This window comes from Nelumbo nucifera, chromosome 4 (genome assembly GCF_055504915.1).
Source record: "Nelumbo nucifera cultivar China Antique chromosome 4, China Antique-T2T, whole genome shotgun sequence".
In the NCBI taxonomy this organism is placed as follows: domain Eukaryota; kingdom Viridiplantae; phylum Streptophyta; class Magnoliopsida; order Proteales; family Nelumbonaceae; genus Nelumbo; species Nelumbo nucifera.
The window spans coordinates 66,061,054-66,081,832 of record NC_142652.1 but is presented as its reverse complement, the minus strand read 5'-3'; positions in this window follow the sequence as shown (position 1 = coordinate 66,081,832).

Here is a 20,779-nt window from a genome sequence, read left to right as displayed (position 1 = left end):
CAATTTACTGCGTTTGTAATTGTTTGAGAATCGGAAAAAAATTTATAAATATTAAAACTGGTGTTCCGAAGTGGTTAACGACACGCTTTCGGATACACCATCCAACAAGGTGTAGACAAATATGTTATTGACATTGTGAGGTAGATCTGCACTTGCAGAAGGTGAGACATGATTGGCATACCCTATCCCCATGCCATTTGTGCCATTTTCTATAGAGAGGAAAAGATGGAAGATTATGTTGCACATTGGTATAGGAAGGATGCCTTCATGAAGACCTACCAGTATGCCATGTGGCTAGTGATTGGGATGAAATTTTGGTCCAAGTCCACAACTGAAGCAACTAAGCCACTAGCATCAAGCCAGAAGAGAGGAAGGCTTAAGAAAAAGATGATTTTAGAGGAATGGGAGACTCCTCAAGGTACAACACTTGGTAGGAGAGCAGGGTAGGTTGGGCATGATCAAAGAACATGTCCTACGAAAAGTAACAAGGAAAAGGTATATTAATTAAGTATATGTTTATGTTAACTTTATTTAATTCTAACCATCATTAGTCCTATCTTCTATTTGATGTGAGCAGGGTAGGTTGGGTTTAGGTTCAAGTATGGGTCAGGGTAGGTTCAAGTTTGGGTGACGGTCAGCTAGGCTGGGTTCAGGTTAGGGTCAATTTCAAGTTTCGGTTAAGGTCAGGTGTAAGTTGGCTTCAAGTTTAGGTAGGGGTCAGGGTCAGTTTCATGTTTGGGTTAGGGTCAAGGGTAGGCTGGGTGTTCAGGTAGGGGTCAAGGTCAAGTTTAGGTTTGGATGAGGGTCGGGTAGATTGGGTTTAGGTTCAACTAGAGGTCAGGGTCTGGGGTAGGCTGGGTTTAGGTTCAGGTATGGGTCAAGGTAGGTTCAAATTTGGGTGAAGGTTAGGGTAGGCTTTGTTCAGATTCAAGTAGTTGTCAGGGTCAAGTTCAGGTTCAGGTTTGGGTTAGGGTCAGGAGTAGGTTGGGTTCATGTTCAGGTCGGGGTCAGGGTTAGGTTCAAGTTTAGGTTAGGGTCAGGGGTAGGCTGGGTTCAAGTTTTGGTGAGGGTCAAGTTGGGGGTGGGGGGCAATGTCAAGGTGGGGTTAGACAAGTGACAGTGTGGGCTTGGGGCTAGGTTGGGTTGGGCTGGACTGTGAGCAAGTGGCTAGGTTGGCCACTATCCATTGATTGGACTATGGTTGGCTGCCTACACATAGGCCAACCCAGGATTGGGGGTGGGGAATGGGGTTGGGTGTTTGAGTGAGGGTCAAGGGTAGATTGGGTTATGGGTGGGTTCAGGTTGGAGTGAGGGTTAGGTTCAAGGTGGATTCTTGGGTAGGTTTAGGTTGGGTTCTAGGATAGGTTCAGGTTGGAGTAGGGGTTTAGGATTGGGTCAGGTTTGGGTTAGGGGTTAGAATTATGGTTGGGGTTTGGGGCTGTAGTTGGCCTATGAGCGGATAGCCAGCCACAGTCTAGTTACTGGACTGTGGATTCAGGTTGGAGTGAGAGTCAAGTTCAGCTTGTGTTTTAGGGCAGGTTCAAGTTGGAGTGGGGGTTTGGGGTTGGGGGGAATGAGGTTAGGTCTAGGTCAGGGTTTGTTTGGGTTAGGGGTCAAAATTAGGGTTAGGGTTTGTGGCTGGGGTTGGTCTATAAGCAGCTAACTTGTCATAGACCATTGGTTGGACTATGACAAGCCTACACACAGACCAACCCAGGCTAGGGTTTGGTGTTGGGGGGAATGGGGTTGGGTTAGGGTTTAGATTGGGACTGACTGGACTAGACTGTGGCTGGTTGCCTACACAGGCTAGCCTAAGCTGGGGTTTGGGGTTGGATTTGGGTCAAAATTAGGTTTGGGGTTTGGGGATGGGGTTCTCTCTCTCTCTCTATGACACTACTTTTTATAACTTTTTGATGAGAAAATATAAATCTAATCCCATATTCCCATTCTTCTCTACACTGAAAAGAATCCAATATTAGTTATAGTACTTACTAAATTCCTTTCCCACTAAAGGCCTTCCATCATTAGCATGAGGATGAGTCCTTCAGTAATGAGGAAACACACCAGAAAATGGGTTATCCATTTGCTGTTGGGCCTGTTTGAGTGTTTCATAAGATGATAGGGGCGTCATAGACCAATGTGGGAGGGGCTTCACTAGAAAATGGGAACTCTCTCACAGTACCTTGGCGTTCACGAATATGATGGGTAAGCACTCACTGGATAGAAAGGTTTACCTAAAAACGGCTCTGAACCTTGTCTGACAGAGGCCAAAGGGAAAGCTCATATGATGAGTGAATATGATCCTTCACAGAAAGGTGGTGGGGTTATGCAGCTGAAATAGTTGGCTCCATGCACCCTATGTGATTTCCCACATTTCCAGAGACAACTTATAGTCTCCGTCACTGAGATGGCAGGGAAATCTCAGAGATGAATAAATGGGAATGTAACGTAGATTAAAAGCCATATCTATGTAATGAACATGAATCAAATTAGGTTGTGGACTGATGTTTGCTCTTTTATCAGAAAATGGCAAACAAATAATTTGCAAAGCTTCTTGATGACAACAAGCTCAAGGGACCGAACTATGCCGACTGATATAGGAAACTTATGCTGGTCCTAACTTCCAAAAAGTTAGACAAAATGGCAAAAAATCCTGCCCTGGAGCGTTCGGGTGATAGGGCTTCTGAGTTCTGGAGGAGAGACTATCAGGACTGGGAGGAGAAAAACTCCCTTGCCCGGTGTTACATCATTGCCTCATTAGAAAATCCGATACAGAGGAAGTTCGATTAGCCGTGGAGTTGTAGCCACGGCCATAGGAACCGTGGAGTTAATTTTCAGAGAAGGAACAATTGTACTCAAAGATTGCCTTTATGTACAAAATTTAAGAAGAAATTTGATTTCTGTCTCAAAACAGTGTGCGGATGGTTATTCTATCTTGTTTAGTAATACGATTACTATTAAAAGAAACAACAGATTCATCACATACGGGGAACTAGAGAACAATCTTTATGATCTACATCCTTCTCTAGAAACTAACATAACCGAAACTACGTCGGCTGAAATCCCCAAGAAAAGAGTCCGTGATACAATTAATCCCACGTGCCTGTGGCATTACCGACTTGGCCATATCGGTGTTGACCAAATCACAAGGTTGTTAAAGGATGGTCTTTTGGATTTTCTAACTGTAGAAGATCTTCCCACTTGTGAGCCTTGCCTACAAGGTAAGATGACGAAACGACCATTTAACGGTAAGCCTGAAAAATGTACAGGCACACTTGACCTTATACATACTGATGTATGTGGTCCCCTGAGTGTTAGGACACACAATCAACATGTGTATTTCATCACCTTTACAGATGATTTTTCACGATATGGTTACGTGTACGTATTGGGACATAAGTCTGAATCCTTTGAAAAGTTCAAAGAGTTCAGACAAAAGGTCGAGAAACAGTTAGGGAGAGAAATTAAAGCCCTTCGATCAGATCGAGGTGGCGAGTATCCCTCTAATGAATTCAGGGACTACTTAAAGGACAATGGGATAGTATCACAATTGGCTCCTCCTGCTACACCACAACTTAACGGTGTTTCAGAGAGGAGGAATAGGACCTTATTGGATATGGTCTGGTCACTTCTCATACACTCAGAGTTACTCATATCCTTTTGGGGTTGCGCATTAGAGACTGCGATTTACGTGCTGAATCGGGTTCCAACTAAATCGGTTCTGAACACTCCATATGAACTTTGGACCCGAAAGAAACCAAGTGGCAGACACTTGAAGATTTGGGGTTGTCCAGCACACGTTAAAAGAACGAGTGCAGACAAGTTGGAATCCAAAACCAGTCGTTGCCTATTTGTAGGCTACCCAAAAGGCTCTGTGGGTTACCTATTCTATGACCCAAGTGAGTAGAAGGTGTTCTGTAGCCGAAATGCACAATTCATGGAAACCGATTACATCCTGGACACCCATCGTCAGGAAGTAGTTTTTGATGAGGAGAGCTCAGGACCAATGGGAGATGTCCCACAAGTTCCAGGTAGTAACCAACCTAGAAGATCCACTCAGGTATCCAGGCCACCATTCCGTTATGGTTATGACCAGGATAGTTACCTGGTGGAAACCTTGACTAGTGAGGAGGATCCTGTGACTTATGCGGAAGCTATGTTGGACATAGATTCCCAGAAGTGGATGGAGGCCATGAGAGCTGAGATGGACTCAATGGAGACCAATGAAGTCTAGACTCTAGTAGATCCGCCCTCTGGGGTAAAAGCAATTGGTTGCAAATGGATTTACAAGAGGAAGAAGGGCCCCGATGGTAGAGTTGAGACCTACAAAGCTCGTCTGGTGGCGAAAGGGTACACTCAGAAAGAGGGCATCGATTATGAGAAAACCTTTTCGCCTGTGGCCATGCTTAAATCCATTAGGATCCTGTTAGTTGTAGCAGCATACCATGACTTTGAGATTTGGCAAATGAATGTCAAAACTGCGTTCCTGAATGAAGATCTTACTGAAGATATCTATATGCAGCAGACGCAAGGCTTCATTGCTGCTGATCAGGAACATATGGTATGTAAACATAACAGATCCATTTATGGACTTAAGCAAGCTTCTAGAAGTTAGAACATCCATTTTGACTCTGCTGTCAAATTGTTTGACTTCAAGCAGAATCCGGATGAGCCTTGTGTTTATAGGAAGTCCAGGGAGGATAAGGTTACTTTCTTAGTTCTGTATGTAAATGACATTCTACTCATTGGAATGGCTTTTGCAGCAATTCTCCATGAAAGATCTTGAATAAGCCTCCTATATACTGGGTCTTCGACTCTATAGAGATAGATCGAAGCGGATAATAGGATTAACATGTGAATTTCATCACCTTTACAGATGATTTTTCACGATATGGTTACATGTACCTAATGAAACACAAGTCTGAATCCTTTGAAAAGTTCAAAGAGTTCAGACAGGAAGTCGAGAAACAATTAGGGAGAGAAATTAAGGCCCTTCGATCGGATCGAGGTGGCAAGTATCTCTCTAACGAATTCAGAGACTACTTAAAGGTCAACGGGATAGTGTCACAATTAGCTCCTCCTACTACACCTCAACTCAACGATGTTTCAGAGAGGAGGAATAGGACCTTGTTGGACATGGTCTGGTCACTTCTCGTACGCTCAGAATTACCCACATCCTTTTGGGGATACGCATTAGAGACTGCTATCTACATGCTGAATCGGGTTCCAACCAAATCAGTTCCGAAAACTCCATATGAACTATGGACCGGAAGGAAGTCAAGTGTAAGACACTTGAAGATTTGGGGTTGTCCTGCCCACGTTAAAAGAACAAGTGCGGACAAGTTGGAGTCTAAAACCAGTCGTTGCCTATTTATAGGCTACCCAAAAGATTCAGTGGGTTATCTATTCTATGACCCAAGTGAGCAAAAAGTGTTCTGCAGTCGAAATGCCCAATTCTTAGAAACTGAATACATCCTGGACACCCATCGTCAGGAAATAGTTCTTGATGAGGAGAGCTCAGGAGCAGTGGGAGATGTCCTACAAGTTCCAGGTAGTGACCAACCTAGAAGATCCATTCGGGTATCAAAACCACCAGTCCGATATGGTTATGACCAGGATAGTAACCTGGTGGAAGCCTTGACTAGTGAGGAGGATCCCGTAACTTATGCGGAAGCTATGTTAGACATAGATTCCCAGAAGTGGGTGGAGGCCATGAGAGCTGAGAAGGACTCGATGGAGACCAATGGAGTCTGGACTCTAGTAGATCCGCCCTCAGGGGTGAAAGCAATTGGTTGCAAATGGATCTACAAGAGGAAGAAGGGCCCCGATGGCAGGATTGAGACCTACAAGGCTCGTTTGGTGGCAAAAGGGTATACTCAGAAAGAGTGCATCGATTATGAGGAAACTTTTTCACCCGTGGCCATGCTTAAATTCAGAAGGTAACATCAGCGGATAATGTGGCAGACCCATTGACTAAGCCACTGACACAGAAAGTGTTTGAGAAACATGTGGAAAGTATGGAACTCCGGCTTGTACCAGATTGGACCTAAGTGCAAGTGGGAGCTATTAGACAGTTTTGTATGCCCTTAGATTCAATCCGATTTGATGTACTTTTGACATTTAGTGTAAATAAATAAAGTGCATGTTTGATTCATGTTGTTTGGTATAATTCTGTGTAAGACCCTAAAAATGGACACTTATAGAGACTCGTGTTAGTTTTAAATGTTCACAGCCATTGGATAAGTCTGGGGAGATATATCCTGCCAAGGCTGATACTAGTGTCCCACCAAGTGTTGGGATGGCCTGTCTCGGCCACCAGGGTAAGACCCAAGGCACATGCAGTATGGGATTACTCAAATCCTTGAACCGGACCAGATTTCCAGTATTGCCCTGGACCTTGGAGATAGATGGGCAAAACTAGAAAGTTGCACTTGACCCCTAGACTCGATTATGACACTTCACTAGGTGTCAGATCGGACTGCCTTTGATATACCAATCAATGAGATCCTTAGCGGGGATCAAAACCTGGGTATGTTGGGACAGTCTGAGAATGTTAGATAGTTTTGTATGCCCTTAGGTTCAATCAGAATGATGTACTTTATGGGTTTATTGTAAATGAATAAAGATACATAATTGATTCATGTTCCCTTGGTATGTTTCCGTGTAATACCCTTAAACTGGACACTTAATGAGACTCGTGTTAGTTTAGAATGTTCACAGCCAGTGGGTCGGTCTGGGGAGACCTATCCTGACAAGGCTGACACTGTGGCGCCACCAAGTCGGTTGGGGTGGCCTGTCTCAGCTGCCAGGGTGAGACCCTAGGCACATACAGTGTAGGATTAATTGAATCTTTGAACTAGACCAGATTTCCAGTATTGCCCTGGACCTTGGAGATTGATGGGCAAAACTGGAAAGTTACACCCGACCCCTAGACTCGATTATGATACTGTACTAGGTGTCGGATTGGGCTATCTTTGATGTACCAATCAGTGAGATCCTTAGCGGGGGTCAAAACCTGGGTATGTTGGGGCAGTCCGAGAATTCATCTGAGTGGGTGATCATAGTGACAGGATCAGCCCCTTTGTCGGACAAAGGTAATGATCGGGGATGCACTCTCACTGATGGAAACCAAGACTGTCGGCAGCCGATTTCAACCGTTGAGATTTGTTTTGCAAAATATATTTTATATAAGATACAAAAGTATATATATGGTTTCTGAAATGTTTGCAAGAAGGTTTTAATTCCCGGGATCCATATGAGTGGAGAGTGCAACACTGTTCCTTGCAGCCGAGGGAGAGGTCCTCTCTTGTCGGGCAGTGTATGATCAATATGGGCTGAGATGTTAAGTGTAAGACCATTGAGGATAACACCTGATGGGCTAATCTTGCATCTGCCCACAGTCCCTGGGTGTTACAAGGTGGCTTGGCCTAGGGACCACTTAGTGTAAATGTTGGGCCCATAGAGCCCATTTGATGGGTTTCAGGGGGTACACTGTCTTCAGCAGTGCATTCGGCCAGGCCTTGTAACAAAGGCTGGGCTGAACCCATGTGGTTGATGTGTAGATCAATGCTTGGGTCCCATGCCATACAAGGAAGCCCAACTGGGCAGCAGTTTGGAAGGCTTTTTGAGTACATAACCTTAAATGGGCCTTAAGCCCATTTCGAACTGGGCTGATTTGATCAGTCATTTAAAGGGGACAAATTCTGAAGTGGGTCAGCTAAAAGGATTGGGCATAGACCCTATCCACTCAGAGAGTCCAAGATCTAAATGAGATTTAGATCTGGAAACCTCCTAATTATATTAGGAGATAGCTGATCTGATCTGTAGATAAGATAAGGATTATCCCTTATCACTAAGGGACTTCTAACCCAAATATGATTTGGATTAGCAACTCCTAATCTGATTAGGAGCTGATCCCTTTGAGATTATAAAGGGGAAGGGGGCGGCAGCCTTTTACATCATCAACAACATTCTTCTCTTTGAAGAAAGAGAGATTGAGAGATTTCCTGCATACTGCGAAATCTCTCTTGCCGCCACCTTCCTGCCATTGCCATTCCTTCAGTTCAATCTCCAGTTCTTGGAAGCAATCAAGATTTGATCTTGATCTCAATCTTTTGGGAAAAGATTGGATGGAACTGTACTCACAAACCGTCCAGTTGATTCTTGCAAAGGGTCAAGTTCTTTTGAAGAACATTGTTGATTCTGCTCCATCCTTCACTGCGCCATCTTTAGTGGGAGCATATTTTGGATCCTTTCTTGGGCGTGAACACCTCCATTGGGAGATAGTATTTCTCCGTATCAGGTATAATCCTCTCCCACTCCTTTTGGTTCAGATCCGGTTCAGTTTATGGTTCAAGATTGATCCTTGAAAATATGATTTTCTAAATAGGGAATACGATTCTTAGTTGAAGGGAGAGATAAAATTTTGAAATTCACCCCTTATTCCGCAATCCTTGGGCGTCCATAGGATGGATCTCTCATCCCTTCTGTGGTATCAGAGCAAGGTTCAAATCTTGAACCATCTAGTTTCAGATCTGAACCTGCGCAAATGGGCAGAAGGTGTTCTACCCGATTTGCGCAGATATGGGTTTTGGGAAATTTGTTCCCAAAATTAATGGATGAATAATCTGATATTAATTTTATATAAATCTGATTATTATTTAGAATTGTTCTGTATGATTTTCTTGATTTATTGGTTGTTCGTACAAAGGGAGATCGAAATTTTGATTTGCGCAGGGAACCTGCGTTTTTTTGTAGTTTCTTAATTTATTTATTACATTTGGTCTGTAAATATTTTTTTTTTCTCTAGACTCAATGTATAGGTATTCGATCTGATGTAATAATTAATAGAAATAGGATTTCTATTTAATTTATTTTTGGATCGAAGATGGCGGCGCAGAGAAGGACATTTCGCAGATGGGAGAATCGCTATCTGCGATTTGCAGTTTGTGAAACTGCATTCTGTAATCTAACCTCTGTTTTGCAGGATGGATTGTGCGAACAGCCCTGTTTGACTGATTCTTGATTTTCTTTTATCAGTAATTAATTTCAGATTATTTTCTTGAATTAAAGATTTAATTAAAGATCAAACCCTAGACCCATTCGAACCAAGATTGGTTCAAACTGTTTGGACCGAATCTAGGGTTTAATCAAGGCTGAAAGTCAGCCCTAATTTTCCCACTAATGGGTCTAAGGATTGATATTTAATTAAAGGGTTAATTCGGCCCAACCTGTAAAGGCCCAATTTTAAACAGTTAAAACTGCTAAAAGCCCACTTAATCCTTAAAGTTATATGGGTTGAACCATTCAGCCCATATACCTAGATAATACTAATGGTTAATATTATGGATTTAGAATGGGCTTCAAATGGGCTTTACAGATAATTAATTGATTGGATCAATTTATCCGTGCATGTGATGTATGGATGTGTGATGTGCTACGTACATGGGCCATAAGTACTTGGCCCATGCTCAATCGATAGTGGCTCTTTCGCACACCATGGCTGAATGCACATCATTGCCATGGTGGGCCCCACACCTCATCATGAGGTCTCGTGCGGAACCCTAGCCGATTTAGGCCCACCAAAATCTGGCTTTATGAAAGTCAATGGGAGCCACTTTGGTTTGACCTAAAGATAGAACTAGAGTGTAATTATCTGTTCCCTCCAGATAATATGAGTGCATGTGATAGGGAGATTCATATGATGAACTCTCTAAAGGCCTTCCATCATTAGCACGAGGATGGGTCCTTCAGTAATGAGGAAACGCACAAGAAAATGGGTTATCCATTTGCTGTTGGGCTTGTCTAAGTGTTTCATAAGATGATAGGGGCGTCATAGACCGATGTGGGAGGGGCTTCACCAGAAAATGGGAACTCTCTCACGGTACCTTGGCGTTCACGAATATGATGGGTAAGCACTCACTGGACAGAAAGGTTTACTTGAAAACGGCTCTGAACCTTATCTGACAGAGGCCAAAGGGAAAACTCATATGATGGGTGGATATGATCCTTCACAGAAAGGTGGTGGGGTTATGCAGCTGAAACACTTGGCCTCATGCACCCTATGTGATTTACCACATTTCCAGAGACAACCCGTAGTCTCCGTCACTGAGAAAGGAGGGAAATCTCAGAGACGAATAAATGGAAATGGATCGTAGATTAAAATCCATATCTATGAAATGAACATGAATCAAATTAGGCCGTGGACTGATGTTTGCTCTTTTATCAGAAAATGGCAAACGGATCATTTGCAAAGCTACTTGATGACAACAAGTTGAAAGGCCCAAACTATGTTGACTGGTACAGGAACCTTATGTTGGTCTTAACCTCTGAGAAATTGGACAAGGTAGCCAAGAATCCTGCCCCGGATCGTCCGAGAGATAGGGCTTCTGAGGCCCGAAGAAGAGAATACCAAGAATGGGAGGAGAAAAACTCTCTTGCCCGCTGCTATATCATTGCCTCCTTAGACAATCCAATTCAAAGGCAGTTCGATCAGATCGAACTTGCTAAGGATGTATTGGACAGTCTTAGGACAATGTACGAAGAGCATAATCGTTCTACTCGGCAGAAGGTCTTGAAATAGTTCATGACCGCGCAGATGTCCAAGGGCCAACAAGTTCATGACCATTGTCTCCGGATGATGGGCTATATCAACGAACTAGAGGCTCTTGGATCCGGGCTGGATCTGGTAACTCAGATCGAAGCTATTCTCAACTCTCTGCCTCCATCCTTTAATCCATTCATCATGAACTACAACATGAACAAGTTGAACGTCAGCTTGCAGGAACTCAGCAATATGTTGCAGAGGGCCGAGGAATTGATTAAAAAGGATGAGCCCATTGCCATGCTTGTTGAAACTGGAAAATCGGGCAAGAAAATGAAGGCAAAAAGAAAGCCCTAGAAAAAGGCTGCCAAACCCAAGAAACAGAGGAAGGACAAGTTATCAGATGCCTGTCATTTTTGCAAGAAGACCGGCCACTGGAAAAGGAATTGTCCTGCCTACCTGGAATCCAAGAAAGGTAACTTCAAAACTTGTGTTATAGAAACCAATTTGTTGGTAGCTTCTGCGTCCTGGTGTATTGACTCCGGGGCTTCAACTCATGCGTGTAACTCACTGCAGGGGTTCATGGTAAGCAGAAGGCGTAGTGAAGGAGAAGTCACACTCTACTTGGGGAGTACTACAACTGTTGCAGCCGCGGCCATAGGAACCATGGAATTATATTTTAGAGAAGGAATAATTGTACTGAAAGATTGTCTTTATGTACAAAATTTAAGAAGAAATTTGATTTCTGTCTCAAAACTGTGTGCAGATGGTTATTCTGTCTTCTTTAGTAATACGATTACTATTAAAAGAAACAACAGATTCATCGCATACGGGGAATTGGAGAACGGTCTCTATGTTCTACATCCTTCTCTAGAAACTAACATAACCAAAACTACATCGGCTGAAAACCCCAAGAAGAGAGCCCGTGATCCAGTTAATCCCACGAGTCAGTGGCATTACCGACTTGGCCACATCGGTGTTGACCGAATCACAAGATTGGTAAATGATGGTCCTTTACATTTTCTAACTGTAGAAGATCTTCCCACTTGTGAGCCTTGCCTACAAGGCAAGATGACGAAACGGCCTTTTAACGGTAAGCCTAAAAGATGTACGGGCACACTTGACCTAATACATACTGATGTATGTGGTCCCCTGAGTGTTAGGACACGAAATCAACACGTGTATTTCATCACCTTCACAGATGATTTTTCACGATATGGTTACGTGTACCTAATGAGACACAAGTCTGAATCCTTTGAAAAGTTCAAAGAGTTTAGACAAGAGGTCGAGAAACAGTTAGGGAGAGAAATTAAAGCCCTTCAATCAGATCGAGGTGGCGAATATCTCTCTGACGAATTCAGGGACTACTTAAAGGACAATGGGATAGTATCACAATTAGCTCCTCCTGCTACATCACAACTTAACGGTGTTTCAGAGAGGAGGAATAGGACCTTATTAGATATGGTCCGGTCGCTTCTCATACACTCAGAGTTACCCACATCCTTTTGGGGTTACGCATTAGAGACTGCAATTTACGTGCTGAATCGGGTTCCAACCAAATCGGTTCCGAATACTCCATATGAACTTTGGACCGGAAAGAAACCAAGTGTCAGACACTTGAAGATTTGGGGTTGTCCAGCACACGTTAAAAGAACGAGTTCAGACAAATTGGAATCTAAGACTAGTCGTTGCCTATTTGTAGGCTACCCAAAAGGCACTGTAGGTTACCTTTTCTATGACCCAAGTGAGCAGAAAGTGTTCTGCAGTTGAAATGCGCATTTCTTGGAAACCGACCATATCCTGGACACCCAACGTCAGGAAGTTGTTCTTGATGAGGAGAACTTAGGAGCAGTGGGAGATGTCCCACAAGTTCCAGGTAGTGACCAACCTAGAAGATCCACTCGGGCATCCAAGCCACCAGTCCGTTATGGTTTTGATCAGGATAGTTACCTGGTGGAAACCTTGACTAGTGAGGAGGATCCCGTGACTTACGTGGAAGCTATGTTGGACATAGATTCCCAGAAGTAGGGGGAGGCCATGAGAGTAGAGATGGACTCAATGGAGGCCAATGGAGTCTGGACTGTAGTAGATCCACCCTCCGGGGTAAAAGCAATCGGTTGCAAATGGATTTACAAGAGGAAGAAGGGCCCCGATGGCAGGATTGAGACCTTCAAGGCTCGTCTTGTGGTGAAAGGGTACACTCAGAAAGAAGGCATCGATTATGAGGAAACCTTTTCGCCTGTGGCCATGCTTAAATCCATTAGGATCCTGCTAGCTATAGCAGCATACCATGATTATGAGATTTGGCAGATGGATGTCAAAACTACATTCCTGAATGGAGATCTTACTAAAGATATCTATATGCAGCAGCCGCAAGGCATCATGTATGCCATGCTGTGCACTCGTCCTGACATTGCTCAGGCAGTGAGTGTAGTAAGCAGATTTCAGGCCAACCTAGGGCAGGAGCATTGGACTGCTGTGAAAAACATGCTTAAGTACCTTCGAAGGACAAAAGAGTTTTGTCTGATGTTCGACGGTAGCTCACTACAAACCCAGATGATAGAAAGTCTACATCTGGATATGTTTTCACGATAGGATCGTGTGTTGTTTGCTGGAAAAGCAGCAAACAGGACTCCACTGCAGACTCCACGACCGAGGCCGAATACATTGCCGCAAGTGAGGCTGGCAAAGAAGCTGTGTGGATGAAGAAGTTCGTTCACGAGTTGGGAGTTGTTCCGTCCAGCACATCACCCCATCCCATTGTTGTGTGACAACAATGGAGCCATTGCTTAGGCTAAGGAGCCACGAGCCCACTCGAAGTCGAAGCACATCGAGAGGAAGTACCACGTACTGCGGGAGATTGTTGGTAGAGGGGACATCCTGATTCAGAAGGTAGCGTCAGCGGAAAGTGTAGCAGACCCATTGACAAAGCCACTATCACAGAAAGTGTTTGAGAAACACGTGGAAAGCATGGGACTCCGGCTACTACCTGATTGAACCTAAGTGCAAGTGGGAGCTGTTAGACAGTTTTGTATGCCCTTAGGTTCAATCAGAATGATGTACTTTATGAGTTTATTGTAAATTAATAAAGATACATATTTGACTCATGTTCCCTTGGTATGTTTCTGTGTAATACCCTTAAACTGGACACTTAATGAGACTCGTGTTAGTTTAGAATGTTCACAGCCAGTGGGTCGGTCTGGGGAGACCTATCCTGACAAGGCTGACACTGTGGTGCCACCAAGTCAGTTGGGGTGGCCTGTCTCAGCTGCCAGGGTGAGACCCTAGGCACATACAGTGTAGGATTAATTGAATCTTTGAACTGGACCAGATTTCCAGTACTGCCCTGGACCTTGGAGATTGATGGGCAAAACTAGAAAGTTACACCCGACCCCTAAACGCGATTATGATACTGCACTAGGTGTCGAATTGGGCTATCTTTGATGTACCAATCAGTGAGATCCTTAGCGGGGGTCAAAACCTGGGTATGTTGGGGAAGTCCAAGAATTCATCTGAGTGGGTGATCATAGTGACAGGATCAGCCCCTTTGTTGGACAAAGGTAATGATCGGGGATGCACTCTCACTGATGGAAACCAAGACTGTCGGCAGCCGATTTCAACCGTTGAGATTTGTTTTGCAAAATATATTTTATATAAGATACAAAAGTATATATATGGTTTCTGAAATGTTTGCAAGAAGGTTTTAATTCCCGGGATCCATATGAGTGGAGAGTGCAACACTGTTCCTTGCAGCCGAGGGAGAGGTCCTCTCTTGTCGGGCAGTGTATGATCATTATGGGCTGAGAGGTTAAGTGTAAGACCATTGAGGATAACACCTGATGGGCTAATCTTGCATCTGCCCACAGTCCCTGGGTGTTACAAGGTGGCTTGGCCCAGGGACCACTTAGTGTAAGTGTTGGGCCCATAGAGCCCATTTGATGGGTTTCAGGGGGTACACTGTCTTTAGCAGTGCATTCGGCCAGGCCTTGTAACAAAGGCTGGGTTGAACCCATGTGGCTGATGTATAGATCAATGCTTGGGTCCCACGCCATACATGCAAGCCCAACTGGGCAGCAGTTTGGAGGGCTTTTTGAGTACATAACCTTAAATGGGCCTTAAGCCCATTTCGAACTGGGCTGATTTGATCAGTCATTTAAAGGGGGCAAATTTTGAAGTGGGTCTAAAAGGATTGGGCTTAGACCCTATCCACTCAGAGAGTCCAAGATCTAAATGAGATTTAGATCTGGAAACCTCCTATTTATATTAGGAGATAGCTGATCTGATCTGCAGATAAGATAAGGATTATCCCTTATCACTAAGGGACTTCTAACCCAAATATGATTTGGATTAGCAACTCCTAATCTGATTAGGAGCTGATCCCTTTGAGATTATAAAAGGGGAAGGGGGCGGCAACCTTTTACATCATCAACAACATTCTTCTCTTTGAAGAAAGAGAGATTGAGAGATTTCCTGCATACTGCGAATTCTCTCCTGCCGCCACCTTCCTGCCATTGCCATTCCTTCCGTTCGATCTCCAGTTCTTGGGAGCAATCAAGATTTGATCTTGATCTCAATCTTTTGGGAAAAGATTGGTTGGAGCTGTACTCACAAGCCGTCCAGTTGATTCTTGCGAAGGGTCAAGTTCTTTTGAAGAACATTGTTGATTCTGCTCCATCCTTCACTGCGCCATCTTTAGTGGGAGCAGATTTTGGATCCTTTCTTGGGCGTGAACACCTCCATTGGGAGATAGTATTTCTCCGTATCATGTATAATCCTCTCCCACTCCTTTTGGTTCAGATCCGGTTCAGTTTATGGTTCAAGATTGATCCTTGAAAATATGATTTTCTAAATAGGGAATACGATTCTTAGTTGAAGGGAGAGATAAATTTTTGAAATTCGCCCCTTATTCCGCAATCCTTGGGCGTCCATAGGATGGATCTCTCATCCTTTCAGAGAATTCATCTGAGTGGGTGATCATAGTGACAGGATCAGCCCCTTTGTCGGACACGGGTAATGATCGGGAATGCACTCTCTCTGATGAAAACCAAACTGCCGGTAGTTGATTTCAATCGTTGGAATTTTGTTTTGTAAAATTAATATATATATATGTATATGTACGGTTTCAAAATGTTTGTAAATGGTTTTAATTCCCGGGATCCATGTGAGTGGAGAGTGCGACACTGTTCCTTGCAGCCGAGGGAGAGGTCCTCTCTTGTCGGGCAGTGCTTGATCATTAAGGGCTGAGAGGTTAAGTGTAAGACCATTTAGGATAGTACCTGATGGGCTAATCTTGCACCTACCCATAGTCCCTGGGTTTTTATAAGATGGCTTCACCCAGGGACCACTTAATGTAAGTGTTGGGCCCATAGGGTCCATGTGATGGGCTCAGGGGTTTACTGAGCTTTTTAGTGAATTCGGCTGGGCCTTGTAATAAAGGCTGGGCTGAACCCATGTGGCTGGTGTGTAGATCAATGCTTGGGTCCCACGCCATACAAAGAAGCCCAACTGGGCAGTAGATTGGAAACTAGTTAAGCACTGAACACTTAATGGGCCAAAAGCCCATTTTGAGCTGGGCTGATATGATCACCCATCTATGGGGCGGATCTGAGATTAATGTTAGCAAAAGGATTGGGCCTTTAACCTTATCCACTCTGGGAGACCAAATTCAAATCAGATTTGAATCTGGAAACCTCCTGATAAGATTAGGAGTAAGCTAACTTAATCTGCAGATAGGATTAAGATCATCCCCTATCCAAATACTGATTTGGATTGGGATAACTCCTAATTAGGAGGTTTTCTTAATCAAGAAGAAATGAGGAAAACTCTAAGAGAGAAACATATCAGATTTCGAACAGGGCTTTTGTGAAAAAGAAAGAAAGCTTCCTGCGAACTGAGATTAGATCACATTCACACTCCAGAGAGAAGATAAGCAATACAGCCATCTTCGTCCTTGGAGTTCTCCTCCAGCCGCCGCCATTCCTTCTTGCAAGATTTGATCTTTGAAGAAGAAAGAAGTCAAGAAATCAGTTTTTGACATCAGTCTTGCAGAATAAGACTAAAGATTCGGTGTTCAGAGTTTCTAGAGGATTTTTGCAAAAGATCCAGTGTGTAGGACACACTCTGTTGGTTCCGTTCCACCCATAGTTGTGTCGTCTTCTGTAGGAGCGGATCTTGGTGTCTTCTTTGGGCATGAACACCAACTTTGGGAGATACTGCTTCTCCGGATTAGGTACATTCCTCCCTTTTCCTTTTGGTTCAGATCTGGTTCGATTATGGTTCAAGTAGGATCCTTGAATATTGTATTCTAAATTTAGGGAATATGATTCCCAGTTGGAAGAAGGTAGGAAAATTTTTGAAATTCGCTTACCCATTCAGCAACCTTCTTGGTGTCCATTAGATGGATCCTACCATTCTTTCATGTGTCAATTGTGAGAAATAGTAGGAGTAGTTTAAGAAATTTGCCCTTTTTAATTACTAAAATAACGATTCATTTATTAACATTTTTATTTTTATAATTTTTTTAAAATAAGAAATTATTTTTTATATAAATGTAAATTAGTGGATTTGATCAATTTAATTTAATTTTATATTTTTGAATATTTTGTAAACAAAAATTTATTTTTGTAAATAATAAATATGTTATTTTTAGTGTAAATTCAAATATTAATGAATAATTTATAAAAATATATTAAAATTTTAAGATAGTACAAACTTATGAATTTTAAGTACTAAAATAATCATTCTATTATTCATATTTTTATTTGTATAAATTTGTTGAGAGTAAAAAACAATTTTTGGTATTAACGTAATTTTGATATGTTGTTTATTTCAATAATGTTATAAAATACTAATTTTTAATATTGTTTTTTTTATTTTAAATTGGAATTATCGAACATAAACATATAGTATTTATTTAGGTTGCATGTTAATAATGAAGTTAATAAAATTAGTTTATTTCACATGATATCGCAAGTAAATGATGGCATAACAGATCAAGATGTTAGGCACAAAGTGTATCCCATATCGGTTCCTTTCAATACTGATGAGGGGTAATTTGGCCCGACTCGTTACCATGTCGACATGTGGAGTGACCTGTTGATTAGATGACATCTTAGCATTTCCAAACACCTCAGTAGGCTAGGTCAGCTCAAGCACCTTAGGTACCTTGGCTAAGACCGAGGTCCGAGAAGCTTGTCATGTCCTGACCTGCCGAGGTGCCACATAGCCCTCTTCTAAAAGCTAGCCAGCTGTCTCCGATCTCTCCGGGATCACACCGCACAACAACGAACCCTATCCTTATCCCGCCCAGATCGGAAGGAACTGGATAAGGCTTATCAGCTCACACGGAGTCCATCTTCGGGTGTGGAACAGACTCCGAGTTACGCAGGTCAGTGATCTCAGACACATTTTGTGAGGCCTACGACAGTTCTCCTATATAAGGGCATCACCTCCAATGTCACAAGTTACGGGCAATTTAGCTCTCTAGTAGCATATACAACATTCTAGCTCTCTGCAAAGTACTCTTCACTAACTTAAGCATCGGAGTGACCACATTGTGTAAAGTCCCCGGGACCTTTGATACTATTCTCTTGCAGTTCGACCCAGCCACGTAGGATACCAACGTCCGAGCTACCTTCTAGTAGGGAGTGATCAGATCGCTCATCATCAATTGGTGTCGTCTATGGGAACCAACAACTAAAAGCCTAGTTCTCACCATCCCTTTTCAACTTACTAATCTAATGGCATCATCAAGCAACAACCAGTTCGCCAACGTCAACAACAACAACAACAAGCAAGTCACAAGGGGCAAGAGTAGCCCGTGATGAATCCAGAAGTACCTTTAGTAACTATCGGGCAACTTATTGTGCCCCTAACATTGCCCAAAGTGCTAGTAGTTTCGAGCCAGCCCTTCCCGTTGCACCAGGTGAATGCCCCTCTCCTTGCGGTTGAGCCATCTGTGGTTTCCGCAGGGATCAACGTGTGGCAGTTCATGAACTGTTGTAGTATGTCCGCAGTATAACTCTTTAGATGCAGGCTACGGAGGAAAGGTTCGCTGCCTTCATTCTGCCATAGCAGCCACAACAACCACGGTAGTTGCAGCCACCACTACAGAACCAGAACCAATGACAGAATCCTCAACACCAATAGAATGCTAACCAGAACAACCAATAGCCAGACGACTAGCAGCCTGGAGTCAGAAACCAGGACCAGGTCTCGGATCCACTTCGTCGTCCTGACAACCAGAACTAGGTCCCAGTAGAGGAGAATAGTAGAGCCATGGCACCAACAGGGATAGAAGGAAACAACACTACTGAGGTGCCAAAGAGGAGACGTCGTAGTCGCTCACATCTTAGTGCCACAAAGAGCCACCTTGCTCCTACCAACAACGAGGCTGAGAAGGAGAAGAAGGGTGAGGTTAGCTCAGTTGTTGCACAACCAGTAACATTATGCGTAACCCGGCCCTTACCTTTAGCACTAGAGATCCTTACGGCCCCACGGGCTAAGGACATCAAAGCCCCGAGCCCAGAATCATACGATAGGATAACTGACTCGGTAGATCATAGTGACAGCTTCCAGGCCCTAATGTAGCTTTATGGGGCTGATGACGCGAGCCTCTTTATGGCATTCCCCCCAATGCTCTGAGGTACAACTCGGACGTGGACTCGGGATTGCCCGCAGGATCGATCAAGAGTTGGGACCAGTTCGCAGATCTATTCACTACACACTTCGCCACCAATAAGAGGTGCCCCAAGTGCACAACCTGTTTATTGAATGTGGTCTAGCAGCCGAGCGAGCCTCTCCGAGATTACATCAAAAGTTTCAACCTTGAGCAGCTCTAGATTCCCAACCTTGACCCAACAGTACAGCTCACTGTAGCGGTGAATGGCGTCTATCACCCCAACTTGTGCTGGCAGATTGAGTTGAACACTCCAACCTCTATGAAGGCATTCCTCACCGAAGCAGACAAGTTTACAAAGGCAGAGGAGGTGCAAGGATCTCGGTTAGAGTTACAACTGGCCTAGAAGAGAAAGTGACCAAAGGAAGAAGCGGGGAGTAGCAAGCAACAACGAAGAAGCAAGTCGTCGAAGAGAAGCCGGTCACCCCGTGGCAGGTGAAGCTGATCACCAAGAAAGAGTAGATCACCACACCAGAGTTCAAGATCAGGCCAACGATCTAGAACCCCACCAGTCCATACCCAAAGTTGCACCACCTTGAATTCCAAAAGGGACAAGATATTGATGTAAATAAAAATAGCCGAGTACGAGAAATGGCCGCCAGGATGAGAGGTGACCCTGCTAACTGTAACCCTAATAAGTATTGTCAATTCCATCGTGACATCGGCCACAAAATAGAAAGTTGTCGAAACCTAAAAGATGAGATCGAGGAGCTAATTCATCATGACTACTTGAGATAGTTCATTAAGCGCGATGATAGAGATGTCCGGCCTGCTGACCAGCCCAAGGAAGCACTAGAATTAAGCAGGCGACACAATCGCGACTAGCCACCTTGGGATCCACCACCACCGAAGAGGTCGACATGCGGAGTGATAAACATAATCATAGGAGGGTCTATTGTAGTAGCATGCAGCATGGCGGCGGGGATGAACTCAGTTCGGGAGGTAATGCGGATTCTGTTCAGAATGGTCAGAATGATCTTATAGGAGGCTCTACTTCACCGAAGACGACACTCGTGGGATCCAGTATCCGCACAACGATGCCCTCGTTGTCAGAATGATCATTAACGGCCTCAAGGTAATGCGGATTCTGGTCAACTTTGGAAGTTCGATAGATATTCTTTTCCTAGAAGCCTTTGAAAAGATGCAATTGGAGCGAAGGGGCCTGCAACTAGTGGACGTACCCCTCGTTGGCTTCAGCGGAGACATGGTGAAGCCTTTAGGTGGAATCAAAGTGCCAATCGCAGCAAGGTCGGAGCCCAATGTAGTTCGGTTTGAGCACACCATCTATTAAACAGTTATGCCCTTAACTCCAATCAGATTGATGTATCTTTTGACATTTATTGTAAATGAATAAAGTAAATAATTGATTCATGTCATTGTGGTGTGTTTCTATGTAATACCCTTAAACTGGACACTTATGAGACTTGTATTAGTTTAGAATCTTCATAGCCGTTGGATAGATCTGGGGAGATTTATCCTGCCAAGACTGACACTGATGTGCCGCCAAGTTGGTTGGGGTGGCTTGTCTCAACTGCCAGGGATCCATGTGAGTAGAGAGT